The sequence below is a fragment of the Myotis lucifugus genome, unplaced genomic scaffold (assembly GCF_000147115.1).
Source record: "Myotis lucifugus unplaced genomic scaffold, Myoluc2.0 scaffold_1246, whole genome shotgun sequence".
NCBI lineage: Eukaryota > Metazoa > Chordata > Mammalia > Chiroptera > Vespertilionidae > Myotis > Myotis lucifugus.
The window spans coordinates 57083-71952 of NW_005872294.1; the positions used below are offsets into that span (position 1 = coordinate 57083).

Consider the following 14870-nt stretch of genomic DNA (forward strand, 5'->3'; position numbering starts at 1 on the left):
GCCCGGGTTGCAGGGTCCATCCTCAGTAGAGGGCGTGCAGGAGGCAGCTGATCAAGGATTCTCTCTCACCATTGATGTTTCCATCTCTTTCTCCCAAACCCTTCCTGTCTGAAATCAATAAAAATATCTTTTTAAAAAAAGATAACCCAATTTAAAAGTGGACAAAAGATCTGAATAAGTATTTCTACAAAGAAGATAGGCAAGTGGCCTTCCCTAGGGATCTCTTGCCCAGGCCTGCCCACAATCCTCAAAAGAAGGAAGGAACATCTGGCACAGCAGGGGCTTCCAGGGCTATTTCCATTAGCTAGAGCCTGTGTGGAAGAGGTTGTTAAATATGTTTTTAAAAAAACACATGACCCCCCTGGCAGACCTACAATAACTGTCCCCACATGGTACTCAGACCACTTCCAGATGCAGTTTCCACTTTCCTTTCCACTGCTTCTTACTGGGGCTGGGTGCTGATTGGCCTCAACTCAAGCCTCCAGGCTCAACCTGGTTCAATTCCACTAACAAGATTCCTGTCTGCTGTCCCAACTCTACACTCTAATTTTTGTATATCTGCTATCAGTAAATTTGATAGGAAATTAACCTCAGATTTGCCAAAATATCACAGGTCTGAAGGCCCTGAATAAACAGAGAGCCTTGTAATTGTAAGCCATTATTGTGGATTTTCACATTTACTGGGAACCTGGTGATCTGAATACACTTCCAGGTCCCACAGATAACTGGCCACCCTCTATCAGTAAATGCTGTGGTGAAGTAGCCCTATTTTCTAAGGAAATTTGTTTCCATGTCACCACAGAGAGCATGGGATTCTCTCCCTAATTCTCCCTTGATCCTAATTCTCCTTTGGCAACAGACTCCCTGGAGTTGCAGCACCTAGTGGGTGTTCTGTAAAACGGACACTCACCATAGCATTCTGCACGTCTCCTTTCACCAACAGGATCCTCAGACCGCCTGGGCACAGCAGCATTTCTCTGTTTCCATCGGTGTTTCTCGGGCCCGGCTGGACTCCTGATGTTACACTGGGCAGGGAAGAAGTAGTAGACTTGTTGTTTTTAAATACAGTTTTCACAGTTTCAGCAAAGGCCTCAACAGTCTTCTCAGCTAAATCCACAAGGTAAACCTCTTTTAAGGTGCATCCAGCCCAGTTATACAGGAAGGATTCCCTGATGGTCAAAACAATGGTCTCCACACACTGGGATAAGGGAAAGCCACGGTTTCCAGAACTAATGGCAGGGATGGCTATGGATTTGTACTGAAAATTATCAGCCAAATGGAGACTTTTCTTCACAGCATTCTTTAACTGCAACACACACCCCAGAACATCACTGCTGTTCCACTTGGGTCCTACTGCATGGATCACCTGATGGTATGGGAGCTTTCCTGGTTTTGAGATGGTGGCATGGCCAGTTGGGATCTTACCCTTTTCCTTCACTATCCGGTCACAGTCTGCTTGGAGCTCAGGTCCCGCTGCCTTTGAAAGAGCAGCAGCCAGGCCCCCACTGAGACGGAGGTCCTCGTTTGCGGCATTCACCACCACTTCAACAGGAAACCGTGTCAAGTCGCCTTGCTGTACAATCAGCGAGACTCCAGGGGCCAATTCTGTCCGACAGGAGCACTTCTGCCCATCACTGCCACCTCCCTCCTTCTTTCCTTCATTCTGCAGTAGTTCCACAAAACAACCAAGTGACCGTACCTCACGTTTATAATACCATGGTTTATCCCGGAAGGACTGGCTGGCTCCTGGCTTATCAATACTGATGGTTTTAACACAAACTGAATCCCTGGCTTGCTTGAGGATGTTCATTCCCTCCAGGACTTCGGCCTTTGAGCCAGTTAGTAAAATGTCTTTGGGTTTGTTCCTAGGATTGAAATCTACCTGAACATTTAGCTTGTTCATCTTTATCTTTTCCCAGAGTATCTTCATCTCTGCCGTTAAATAATCAATAACTAATGGAGGCTTTACTTCAAGGAATCTCTCTATTTTCATGTTTTTTTCCACAAAGTCAAAAAGGAAGTTATAGATTTCATTTACTTCTCTCACGCAGCCTGCAATAACGACCTCAGCTGTGTTTCCTGAGGTTAACTCACTGATTGTTACAGTCTTTGAGGAGGAATTATGTTTCTTCGGCAAATTGTTAGTGATGGCTTTCCATGTCTTGCTGTTGAGAACTTCCCTGTCCTCAATGTCTATGCGCTTATAACTTAAGGCACTGACCATTTGCTTCTCAGCTTCTAAGAGGACTTCAGAAGAACAGCCGGTTAAGAAAACAGTTGTGCCCTCTAGCTCATAAACTGCAAGAATTTTCTGTGCTATCAAAAGAGACTTGGAGAGTTCTGAACAGTCGATCTGTTGCAAAAACTGCAAAACTCCGGGGGAAGCTGAATGCTTTTCTGAACCATGGTGTACACCTTTTCCTGGACTTCACACTTTGCTTTATACACATCTACACCGAGTCCTTTAAAGCACATGTGTTGGGTGGCTCTGTCATAAAAAATCTCCATCTCTGGGTACTCCCTGCGGAGATGCTCCTGCACACCGCTGTGGCACAAAAGAGAATACTTTCTTGGAGAAATGGCCACTTTCTCCTTCAGACTTTGCTCTTCTCTTTTAATTTTTTGAGTGGCCTTTTCTATTAATTCCTTGATTTGTGGCTCAATGTTTTGTACATCCTCTGATTTCCCCACTAAGGTTACAATCCCCAGATCTGTATCAAACTCAATCAAAATTCTTTCATCTTCTAACTCATTTTTCATGATGTCCCACACTACTGGGTCCACTTTAAATGGGGTAACTTTAAATCTAGACCTGATGCCAAAGAAGGCTGTGGAAGCATCTTTCTTCCAGTTCTTGATTCTTTTTCTTCCTTGATTGACTAAGGTGGCTGCAGGTCTGATGGTAACTTCACCATTGAGTGGGGACCATGTTAGCTCACAGTGAGAACGTCTCACTTCTTCATTTATCTCCTCAATCAGATGATTCCTCTTGTGTAAGAACTTCCATAAAGAAAGATCCAAAGATTCTTTAAATGGTGCTGGAAGCTTGATCAGAGGCTTCTCCTTTCCATACAGAGCTGTGCCCAAGGAGGTATAATATGGGAACACGGACAGCGGCATATTATTGAGGTCAAGCTTCTTGGTCATGATGGTGTCTAACACTTAAAAGGAAAGAAATAAAATAAAGTAATCCCAGGGTAATAGGTTTCAAATGAAAACAAACAAACAAAATGTTCCCATTGTGGGGTGTGGGGGGAAATCCTAGTGTTGATAGAACTTTGCTGTTACAACATAGTATTAAAAGGGCAGCTCTACTCTCAAAGTGCTCAAATATGAATTGATATGTATTAACACTGCACAGGTATCCCTTATGTAATGGAGTAATTACTTTCTGGCCAAGATCACTGTATGGTGAAATTCTGTTATGTAAATTCCATTTTCCGTTTTTGTGATACACTGATATATCACCACCAGGTTAAGAAATAGACATGACTTTGGTCACAAGCATGGGAATACTGTTTGCACCAGTGTAAAGAATATTTTGGTGCTTAAAGCCAACCTTGTCTAAGAATCATGCTATGTGCTGTTTCTTGTGCCTCTCACAATTTTAGGCTTCATAGGTGACTTAGATTCCATTATTAATTCTCAGGGGAGGCACATAATAATAATTATCATAGCTTACTAAGTGTCAGACACTATTCTAAGTGCTTTACATATATTAAATTAATTTAATCCTCATGACAACCCTTGAGATAGACACACTATTAGTATCATCATCACTATTTACAAATGATAAAACTCAGGCTAGCCCTAGCTGGTTTGGCTCAGTGGATAGAGCATGGGCCTGTGGACTGAAGGGTTCCGGTTCCATTCTGGTCAAGGGCACATGCCCGGGTTTTGGGCTTGATCCCCAGTGTGGGGTGTGCAAGAGGCAGCCATTCAATGATTCTCTCTCATCACTGATGTTTCTATCTCTCTCTCTCCCTCCCTTCCTCTCTGAAATAAATAAAAATATATAAAAATCTTTAAAAGAAAAACACCTCAGGCTAATAAAAAATAGATAACTCGAATAGGGTCATGTAGACTGTAAGTGTCTGAGCTAAAATTCAAATCAGTGTCTTTTTGACCCCAAACCCCTCGCTCTTGCCCTTCTACCAAGGGTTCAAAACCAAGGTCATCCTCAAAGTCATCAGAGCCCAGCCCAGAGACTGATTCAGCAAATCCTGCACCTCCCCGATCCCTGCTATAATCAGTCTCTTGCCACTTTTACTGGGACAGTCGCTAGGATGGTATATGGGCATGTCTGTGTGTGGGTGGGTGGATACTCTTCTTTCCCAAACTCATTTTGTGGTAGTTATTAGGTACAAGGAGTCTAAGAAGGAAGGGGATTAGAATGAATTCCAGTAACAACTTGGATTAAAATAGCATCCTTGTGGAAAGATGTTAAAAATAACTTCACTTGTGATGACTGGATCCTAGGCCTTGAGCCAGACATAATGCAAAGAACATGGCCTACAGAGATCCTGACACATAGCCTCAACTTCCCCATGTGACCCCTTACACACTACAAGCCTGGGCAGTACCAGTGACCACTGGTACCAAATGGAACCAAATGATTTCAGAGTGAATAATTTCTACATATAAAACAATATGGCTAAATAAATTCTGTTCTTAACCCATCTTTATCGATAGTTTGCCTCATTATTGGTAACCCACCGTAAGTGGTGAAATATCCCACAAGAAAAATTCATGTTATAGGTGAACAGAAAATTGGGGAAAAGTGGAGAACTTAAAAGCATTGATTATGGGCCCAGACTGCCAAGGTTCAAATCCTGCCTCTGTCACTCACTAGCTGTGGAACCTTGGTCAAGTGATTTGACCTTTCTGTACCTCAGTTTCTTCATTTGTAAAGTAAGGATTACAATAATAGCAACGCCTGTAAAGCAATGTCTATAAATCCACTTTGTAGCACTCTGCAGAGTTCTGCAAATGTCCAGAGTGAGAAAGGGAAAGTCAGTGTATCTGAGACCCTGGAAAACAGGGAATGAGCGAGGTTAGGGAGGAGGCATGACCAACATAGTCAGATGGTTCAAAGATGTCAAGTGAAATGGAACCTTTGAGAGGATCCTACTGTTCACAGGTGTAGCTCGGGTATAAAATAAACCTCAAGAGACTTGGGAAGAAGGCGGCGGGAGGGCTGAGGTGAGGGGAGGTGCGAGTGAGTGAGGGGTATGTGGACATGTGTGCTGTGTGTGTGAGTGAGTGAGGGATCGTCAGACACTGCAGGAGAATCAGGAGCTAGCAGACCAGGCTCTCTTGGACAGGGAGACCCTGGCATTGATGTAGGCACTCCCTGAGCTGCCAGGCTCAGGCACAGAGCTCATGTCATCTTGAAAGGTGAGCGGCCTCCTCTAGGAACTCAACATCACCATCACCCAGACTGGCCTTGGACACTGCCTGGGACCCTGCAGTCACAACAGCCAAAATCCTGCTGCCCTGCCCACAGACCTGCAGACCCTAGGACATTTATCTGCTAGGGCAAATGGTTCCCGCAGCAAAAACTCAGACTTTACCCTCCTCGGCTGATGGCCCATAGATACTGTGGTTGCGCTGCTCCAATGTGCATGTCCCCCGAGTCTGCCACCCAGTAGGCAGCTCCCAGATGCCTCTGAGAGCTGACACTGGGTGCACAAGCGTATCCAACCAAGGGCACAAGGCCCCTGCATCAGTAAGTGGGACTTTCCCCTCCCTGCCAGCTGACCTCCAGACACCCCAATTGCAAAGAACCAGTGCACAGGCTCCCCTGAGTCTGCCTCCCTGGCAGAGAGCCCCAGCATGTCTCTTTAAACCTCCACTGGGTGTGCGCATATCCCCAACTAAGGACACATGGCCCCTGCAACAAAACTGGCACCTCCCCCTCCCTGGCTAATGACCTCTGAACACCGTGGTCGGGCTGATCAAGCATGCGGGGCCCCTCTGTTAGCTGCCACTGGGCACATGCCTCTCCAATCAAGGGTACAAAATTCGCTCAGCAGGATCCATACTTCCCCTTCCTGGCTGCCTGCTTTTGGACACCTGGGTGAGTTACTGAGGACTCCCCACACTGTTCCAACCACAGACTCTGAGACTCCCACATCTGCAACTGCTGGCTCCTGACACCCTCATCACTTACAGAGGGAAATCACCTTGGCCAGAGTCCCACTGCTTCTACTGCAGAGTATGGGACAGCTGATCCCCACCGTCACGGGCTCTGGGACCCTCATAGTGAGTTGCAGAGTGAGATTACCAAAGCAAGAGTCACACAACAAAGGCCAAAGTCATAGTACCTGAGCCTCAGGCCCTGAGACCCCTTCCTCCCAGGCTGTGGACTCCAGGAACTCACAGTGAACACATTTCAGTGAGACCTCAGGCAACCCCTTTCACTAGAGCCGGAACCACAATCACATCCACAACAGCTTACACAATGAAGCCGGGGGTGAGTCACATTGCCAGTCAATCCATGGCGAGACTTCATCCATGAACCAGAAACTAACATTCAAGACCCAAATACATCAGGAGAACCCAAATAGCTCAAGTAGGGGGCTCCACTAGATCACCAAGCCCAGGGAATTTGAGATTCTGCACCACTGGGTCCCCAAAATCATCAACAACATAGCACCACCCCCAAAAGAACCTGGGTAGCAAAGCAGTTGGATCTAAGACATAGAAACAATTAAATCGTTACAGCAAAAAATGGGGAGACAAAAAAACAATCTCGAAAGGGAAGATAAAGAGGAATCACCAGAGAAAGAATTAAATGAGGTGGAGACAAGTAACTTGTCAGAGAAAAAAAGCAGAATAATGGTTATAAATATGCTTAAATGTCTGGATCACAAATACACACAACTCAATGAGAATTATAAGGAGCTGAATGAGAATGTCATCAACATGAAAAGGAATCAAGGGGAAATGAAGAATGCCATAGGTACAAGAAAGCACACAATGGAAGGCTTCAACAGTAGACTAGAAGAAGTGAAGTACTGCATCAGTAAGTTAGCAGACAAGGTAAAAAAACACACACGAACACAGCAGCAATTGGAAAGAAAACTTAAAAAGCAGGAGGAGAGTCTAAGAGAGCTTTCAGACAACATGAAATGAAACAACATACACATAAAAGGGTTGCCAGATTAAGGGGAAACAGAGCAAGGAATAGAAAACCTGTTTGAAGAAATAATGACAGAAAAATTCCCTGATGTTGGGAAGAAAAAAGCCACACAAGTCCAAGAAGCACCTAGACTCCCAAACAAGATGAACCCAAAAAGACCGACACCAAGACACAGCATAATTAAATTGGCAAACATCAACAACAAAGTGAAAATTCTAAAGGCTGCCAGAGAGAGACAGAAAGTTACCAGCAAGGGATCTCCCATTAGAATATCAACTTATTTCTCAACAGAAAGACATCAGACCAAAGGGAATGGAATGAAATATACAACATGATGCAAAGCAAGGTGTACACAGCAAGGCTATCAATAAAAATTTAAGGTGAAATCAGGAGCTTCACAGACAAAAAAGGACTAAGGGAGTTTATTACCACCAAGCCAGGAATGCAAGAATAGTGAAAGGAACTGCTATAAAAAGAAGAAATAGAAAGGGAACAAGGAACACATGCATAAAGAATAAAAATGGCGACTAACAATTACCTATCAATAACAACCTCAAATGTAACTGGATTAAATTCTCGAATCAAAAGATATAGGGTAGCTGAATGGATAAGAAAACATGACCCATACATTTTCTGTCTACAAGAGACCCACCTCAGAACCAAGGACTCACACAGACTGGGAGTGAAGGGATGGAAAAAAAAATTTTTCAGGCAAATGGAAATCAGAAAAAAGCTGGGGTAGCAATATTTATATCTGACAAAATAGACTTCAAAGTGAAGGCCATAATAAGGGATAAGAAGGGCCATTTCATAATACTAAAGGGAGCAATTGAACAATAGGACATAACTCTGATGAACATCTATGCACCCAATACAGGAACACTCAAATACATTAAAAAAAAAAACTTCTGGAAAATATCAAGGGAGAGATTGACAGCAATACAATCATAGTAGGGAACTTTAATACCCCATTGACACCACTGGATAAATCCTCTAAAGACAAAACCGGCAAAGAAATAGCAATCCTTTCTACACAGTAACATATTCCTATTACAGTTTGGGTGTAACATAGGTTAGACAAATTTATGGCATGTACCACAGAATAGCTGGAACTGAAATATTCCATCCAAATGACTATTGTAATCATACATTAAGAGGTGATAGCTGCTCCCAAACCGGTTTGGCTCAATGGATAGAGCGTCGCCCTGCGGACTGAAGGGTCCCAGGTTCGATTCCGGTCAAGGGCATGTACCTTGGTTGTGGGCACGTCCCCAGTGGGGAGTGTGCAGGGGGCAGCTGATGGATGTTTCTCTCTCATCGATGTTTCTAACTCTCTATCCCTCTCCTTTCCTCTCTGTAAAAAAAATCAATAAAATATATTTTTTTAAAAAGGAAAAAAAAAAAGAAATAGCAATCCTAAATCACTCACTAGATCAGATGGACTTAATTGATATCTTCAGAACATTTTACCCCAAAGCTACGGAATATACATTCTTCCAAGTGCACATGGGACATTTTCAATGATAGACCACATATTAGGACACAGAAAAACTCTCTTCAAATTCAAGATAATAGAAATCATATCAAGCATCTCCTCAGATCACAAAGGCAGAAAATTAGAAATCAATTACAATAAAAACAATGAAAAAAATCAAACACTTGGACACTAAAGAGCACGATGTTAAACAATGATTGGGTCATAAAGAGATCACAGAAAAAATAAAAAGCATCCTGGAAACAAATGACAATGAAAACACAACAATCCAAAATCTATGAGACACAGTGAAAGTAGTCCTAGAGGGATGTTCATAGCTCTACAAGCATACCTCAAAAAAAACAAAACAAAACAAGAAAAACTGGTAATAAATTATCTAACCCTGTCACTTTAAGAATTAGGAAGAGAGCCACAAGAAAGGCCCAGAGTAAGCAGAAGGAAGGAAATTATAAAGATCAGAACAAAAATAAACAACATAGAGACCAAAAATAAAATACAGAAAATCAATGAAACCAAGAACTGGTTCTTTGAAAGGATAAACAAGATTGATGAACCTCTAGCCAGGATCACCAGGAAACAAAGAGAGAAGACACAAATAAACAAACTCAGAAATGAAAGCGGTAAAGTAACAACCCAACAGACATATATATGTTTGTAAAAAAATTACTACGAACAACTCTACTCCAACAAACTGGACAAGCTCTACAAAATGGACATACTCCTAGAAAAATATAACCTTCCAAAACTCAATCAGAAAGAATCAAAAAACCTGAATAGGCTGATAATTACTGATGAAATTGAAAAAGTAATTAAAAAACAGCCAGCAAACAAAAGCCCTGGAACAAATGGCTTCACAGGGGAGATTTATCAAACATTCAAAGAAGAACTAAAACCTATCTTCCTAAGACTATTTTAAAAAATTCAAGGGGAAGGCCACTTCCAAGTTCTTTCTACCAAGCCAGCATTACCCTATTCCAAAAACCAGTAAAGACCCTACAAAGAAAGACAATTACAGGCCATTATCCCTGATGAACCTAGATGTTAAAATCCTCAACAAAATTCTAGTAAATCGGATCCAGCAGGATCATATACCATGACCAAGTGGGATTTATTCCAGGGATGCAAGACTGGTACAATATCCACAAATCAATAAATGTGATACATCACATAAATAAATTGAGAGACAAAAATTACATAGTCATATCAATTGATGTGGAAAAAGCATTTGACAAAATCCAACACCCTTTCTTGATAAAAACCCTCTGCAAAGTGGGAATAGAGGGATCATACTTCAACATAATGAAAGCCTTATATGACAAACCTACAGCCAACATCATACTCAATGGGCAAAAACTAAAACCATTTCCCCTAAGAACAGGAACAAGACAGGGATGTCCACTCTCACCACTCCTGTCTTACATAGTACTGGAAGTGCTAGCCATAGTGATCAGACATGAAAAAGAAATAAAAGGCATCCAAATTGGAAAAGGAGGAGTAAAATCATCATTATTCGCAGATGACATGATATTGTACATTGAAAACCCTAAAGACCCTATCAAAAAACTACTAGACATAATAAATGAATTCGGCAATGTAGCAGGATACAACATTAATTCCTAGAAATCTATGGCTTTTTTATACACCAATAATGAATTTACAGAAACAGAAACTAAAAAAAAATCCCACTTACCATTGCAACAAAAAATTAAGATACCCTGGAATAAATTTAACCAAGAAGTTAAAGGCCCCATACTCAGAAAATTACAGGTCACTGAAAAAAGAGATAGGGGAAGACATAAACAAATGGAAGAATATTCCGTGTTCATGAACTGGTAGAATCAACATCATTATAATGTCCATACTACCCAAAGCAATCTATAGATTCAATTAAAACACCAACTTCATACTTCAAAGACCTAGAACAAACTCTCCAAAAATTCATCTGGAAAAAAAGACCCCCAATAGCTGCAGCAATCTTGAGAAAGAAGAACAAAGTAGGTGGGACCTCAATAACAGATATCAAGCTATCTTACAAAGCCACTGTTCTCAAAACTGCCTGGTACTGGCACAAGAACAGACATAAACACCAATGGATAAGAACAGAGAACCCAGAAATCGACCCAAGCCATTATGCTCAATTAATATTTGACAAAGGAGGCAAGAGCATACAATGGAGTCAAGACAGTCTCTTCAATAAATGGTGTTGAAAAAATTGGAAAGATACATGCAAAAAAAATGAAACTAGATCACCAACTTACACAAAAATAAACTCAAAATGTATAAAGGACTTAAAAGTAAGATGGGAAACCATGAAAATCTTAGAAGAAGACATAGGCAACAAAATAGCAGACATGTCATAGTAATATCTTTACCAATAGCAGATATGTCATTGCAATATCTTTACAAATACAGCTCCTAGGGCAATGGAAATGAAGAGGAAATAAACAAATGGGAACACATCAAAATAAAAAGCTTCTGCACAGCAAAAGAAACCATCAACAAAATAAGAAAGCCCAATGCATGGGAGAACATATTTGCCAATGATATTTCTGATAAGGGTTTAAAATTTATAGGGAACTCATACAAATTAACAAAAGGAAGATACAAACCAATCAAAAAATAAGCAAAGAACCTAAATAGACACTTTTCGAAAGAGGACATATAGAAAGCCGAGAGACATGAAAACACGCTCAAAGTCACTAAGCATCCCAGAGATGCAAATCAAAACAACAATGAGGTACTATCTCACACCTGTCAGAATTGCTATCACCAACAAACGACAAGTGCTGGTGAGGATGTGGAGAAAAAGGAACCCTTGTGCACTGCTGGTGGGAATGCAGGCTGGTGCAGGCACTGTGGAAAACAGTATGGCATTTCATCAAAAAATTAAAAATGGAACTGCCATTTGACCCAGTAATCTCACTTCTAGGAATATATCCCAAGAAAACAGAAACACCAATCAGAAATCATATATGCACCCCTATTTACAATAGCTAAGATTTAGAAACAGCGTACGTGCCCATCAGCAGACTAGTGGATTAGAAAACTGTGGTACATCTACACAGTGAAATACTATGCTGCTCTAAAAAAAAGGGGGGGAGGGAATTCTTATCATTTGCAACAGTATGGATGGAACTTGAGAGCATTATGCCAAGCAAAATAAGCCTGTCAGAGAAAGATAAATGTCACATGATCTCACTCATTTGTGGCATATAATGAACAACATAAACTGATGAACAAAAATAGGCACAACAAAACAACAAGAAAGCCCACTGCATTGGAGAATATATTTGCCAATGTTATCACCGATAAGGGTTTAATCTCCAACATTTATAGGGAACTCATACAACTTAACAAAAGGAAGATAAACAATCCAATCAAAAAATGGGCAAAGGACCTAAATAGACACTTTTCAAAAGAGGACATTCAGAAAGCCAAGAGACATATGAAAACATGCTCAAAGTCACTAATCATCCGAGAGATGCAAATCAAAACAACAATGAGGTACTATCTCACACCTGTCAGAATGGCTATCATCAATAAATCAACAAACGACAAGTGTTGGAGAGGATGCAGAGAAAAGGGAACACTCGTGCACTGCTGGTGGGAATGCAGACTGGTGCAGCCAATATGAAAGACAGTATGGAATTTCCTCAAAAAGTTAAAAATGGAACTCCCATTTGACCCAGTGATCCCACCTCTAGGAATATATCCCAAGAAACCAGAAAAACCAATCAGAAAGGATATATGCACCCCTATGTTCATAGCAGCACAATTTACCATAGCTAAGATCTGGAAACAGTCTAAGTGCCCATCAGCAGATGAATGGATTAGAAAACTGTGGTACATCTACAGGATGGAATACTATGCTGCTGTAAAAAAGAAGGAACTCTTACCATTTGCAACAGCATGGATGGAACTGGAGAGCATTATGCTAAGTGAAATAAGCCAGTCAATGAAGGAAAAATACCACATGATCCAACTCATTTATGGATAGTAAAGAACATTATAAACTGATGAACAAAAATAGATAAGGAGGCAGAGCAGCATAGAACATACTGTCAAACTACAGCAGGAAGGCTGGGGAGGGTGGGGGGGGTAAGAGGGGGGAGGTAAGAGATCAACCAAAGGTCTTGTATGCATGCATATAAGCATACCAATGGACATAAGACACTGGGGGGTAGGGGAGGTAGGGGGAATGTCAAGGGGGGTGGGAGGAGACATATGTAATACTCTTTGTAATACTTTAAGCAATAAAACAAAATTTAAAAAAAATAGGTACAGAGACAGAGAAGCATCAAACAGATGGTCAAACTTCAGTGGGAAGTCGATGGGGGGGGGAGTAAGAGATCACCCAACGGACTTGTATGCATGCATATACACATAACCAATAGACACAGACACTAGCAGGGTGAGGGCATGTGCTGGGGTGTGGGGTAGGTGGGGATAGGTGAATGGGGAAAAAAGAGACATATGTAATACTATATGTAACACTTCAAACAATAGAAAATTTTTAAAATAAAATAAGCCTCAATTAAATTTTTCCTATTATTAGTGGTACCCACGTAACTAGGCATTCTGAAGACACACCCAACTGCCCCATGCCCTCAAGATGTTCAAGAGCCCCAAAGTTGTCAACTGCCGCCATTAGCTAGGAGCTAAGTTCTAGAGTAGACAGCTTTATGTAGCTCTACCTTTACCCAAGGAACACTAGATCTTTCATTCCATTTTAAGCTAAAACATACCTTCATCCCATCTTCTCCAACTTATAAAAGCTGAAGGGAGGTTCTTCCAAGGGCCCCATGAAGCAATTTATCTTAAGTGGGTGGCATATCACATGATCCTATCTCATGCTCTCCCATTTAATCTCAAACACGATGTTTCTTCTTTCCCTAGGAAGTCAGGTTCCCTAATTCCTCAGCCTTGACCTCTGAACATGAATGCAATCTCCAAGCCGGCTTTGCAAGTGTCTCAGAGAACTGGCAATTTATGTCTACAAAACCCTCAGGAGTGCTTCCCTGAGGTTCAGCTGGACATGGTTTTCACAGGGGATCAGAATGCCTGTGATCATGTGAAATCACCCCTATTAACTTCTGAATGATGACCCTGACAGGTGAAAGGGGACGTAGTGATACTTTCTAGGAGCATATGCGTTTCTGAGTATTTCCTTATCTAAACTTGTTGAAATTAACTTGAGAATTTCTGCCAAGTGTACAGTTAAAAAGCAGATAATCTCTTTTTTAACATAGTATTTCCAGGATTCTAAGAATTATATATTTTTCAGTTATCATAGGTAGAGACTTATAAGAAAAAATTTATATCTTTCAACAAAGTGACATTACTTCTTTACTGTTTGAATCACTGGACACATTAAGTATCATATCCCAGATGAACAGGATTCCTAACTGGATTACCAAGGAAATATATGAATAAAAATAAAATACATCAGAATTTAACTGATAACTATAATAATAAGATCTGTTAACATATTTAAATTATGCCAGGTAAGGTGTACAAAATCAGGCTATTAGACATTACCTTTTCTGTCAAAAAATTCTATCAGAGCTAAACTCTCTTCAGGAAAACATTCAATACTGACAACTCTTCCCCCTCCATTTTGAGGATTTTCAAATAAACATTTCAAATTATAGGAGTCAACGCCAGGTGGCAGGTTTTCAACCCTGATAATTTTTGTCGCTTCCAGAAGTCTTGGAGAAAGGTGAAGTTGTGTCACTGAATAGTGCATGAAACAATCTTCAACAAATTTCATGACATCTGCAAACCAAAATTAATCAGAAAATTATGCCCTAACCCGTTTGGATCAATGGGTAGAGCGTCAGCCTGCGGACTCACGGGTCCCAGGTTCAATACTGGTCAAGGGCATGTACCTTGGTTGCGGGCACATCCCCAGTAAGGAGTGTGCAGGAGGCAGCTGATCGATGTTTCTAAGTCTCTATCCCTCCCCCTTCCTCTCTGTAAAAAAAAATCAATAAAATATATTTTTTTAAAAAAAGAAAATTATATCTTTATATTATACAAAATACTGTCTGAATTAACAGAGATAAAGAGGGGAGCTAAGCACTCAATTTTTAGGTGCAAGATTTTAATTCCTAAATATGAATTTACTTGCCCAAAATTCCCAGTCTCTGAAAAACGATGCATCTATGAATGCCTTACCACAGAGTTGTGTCCCTGCCTCTGCTCACAGCCCGCACCAACCCTCCTTGATAT

The 14870-nt window shown here is 41.1% G+C and overlaps 1 pseudogene; it reads right to left on the minus strand.

Moving 5' to 3' along the window:
- The window catches only part of LOC102435211, a 46565-nt pseudogene extending 32151 nt beyond the window's left edge, over positions 1-14414 (minus strand).
- Between the last annotated feature and the right edge of the window lie 456 nt (positions 14415-14870).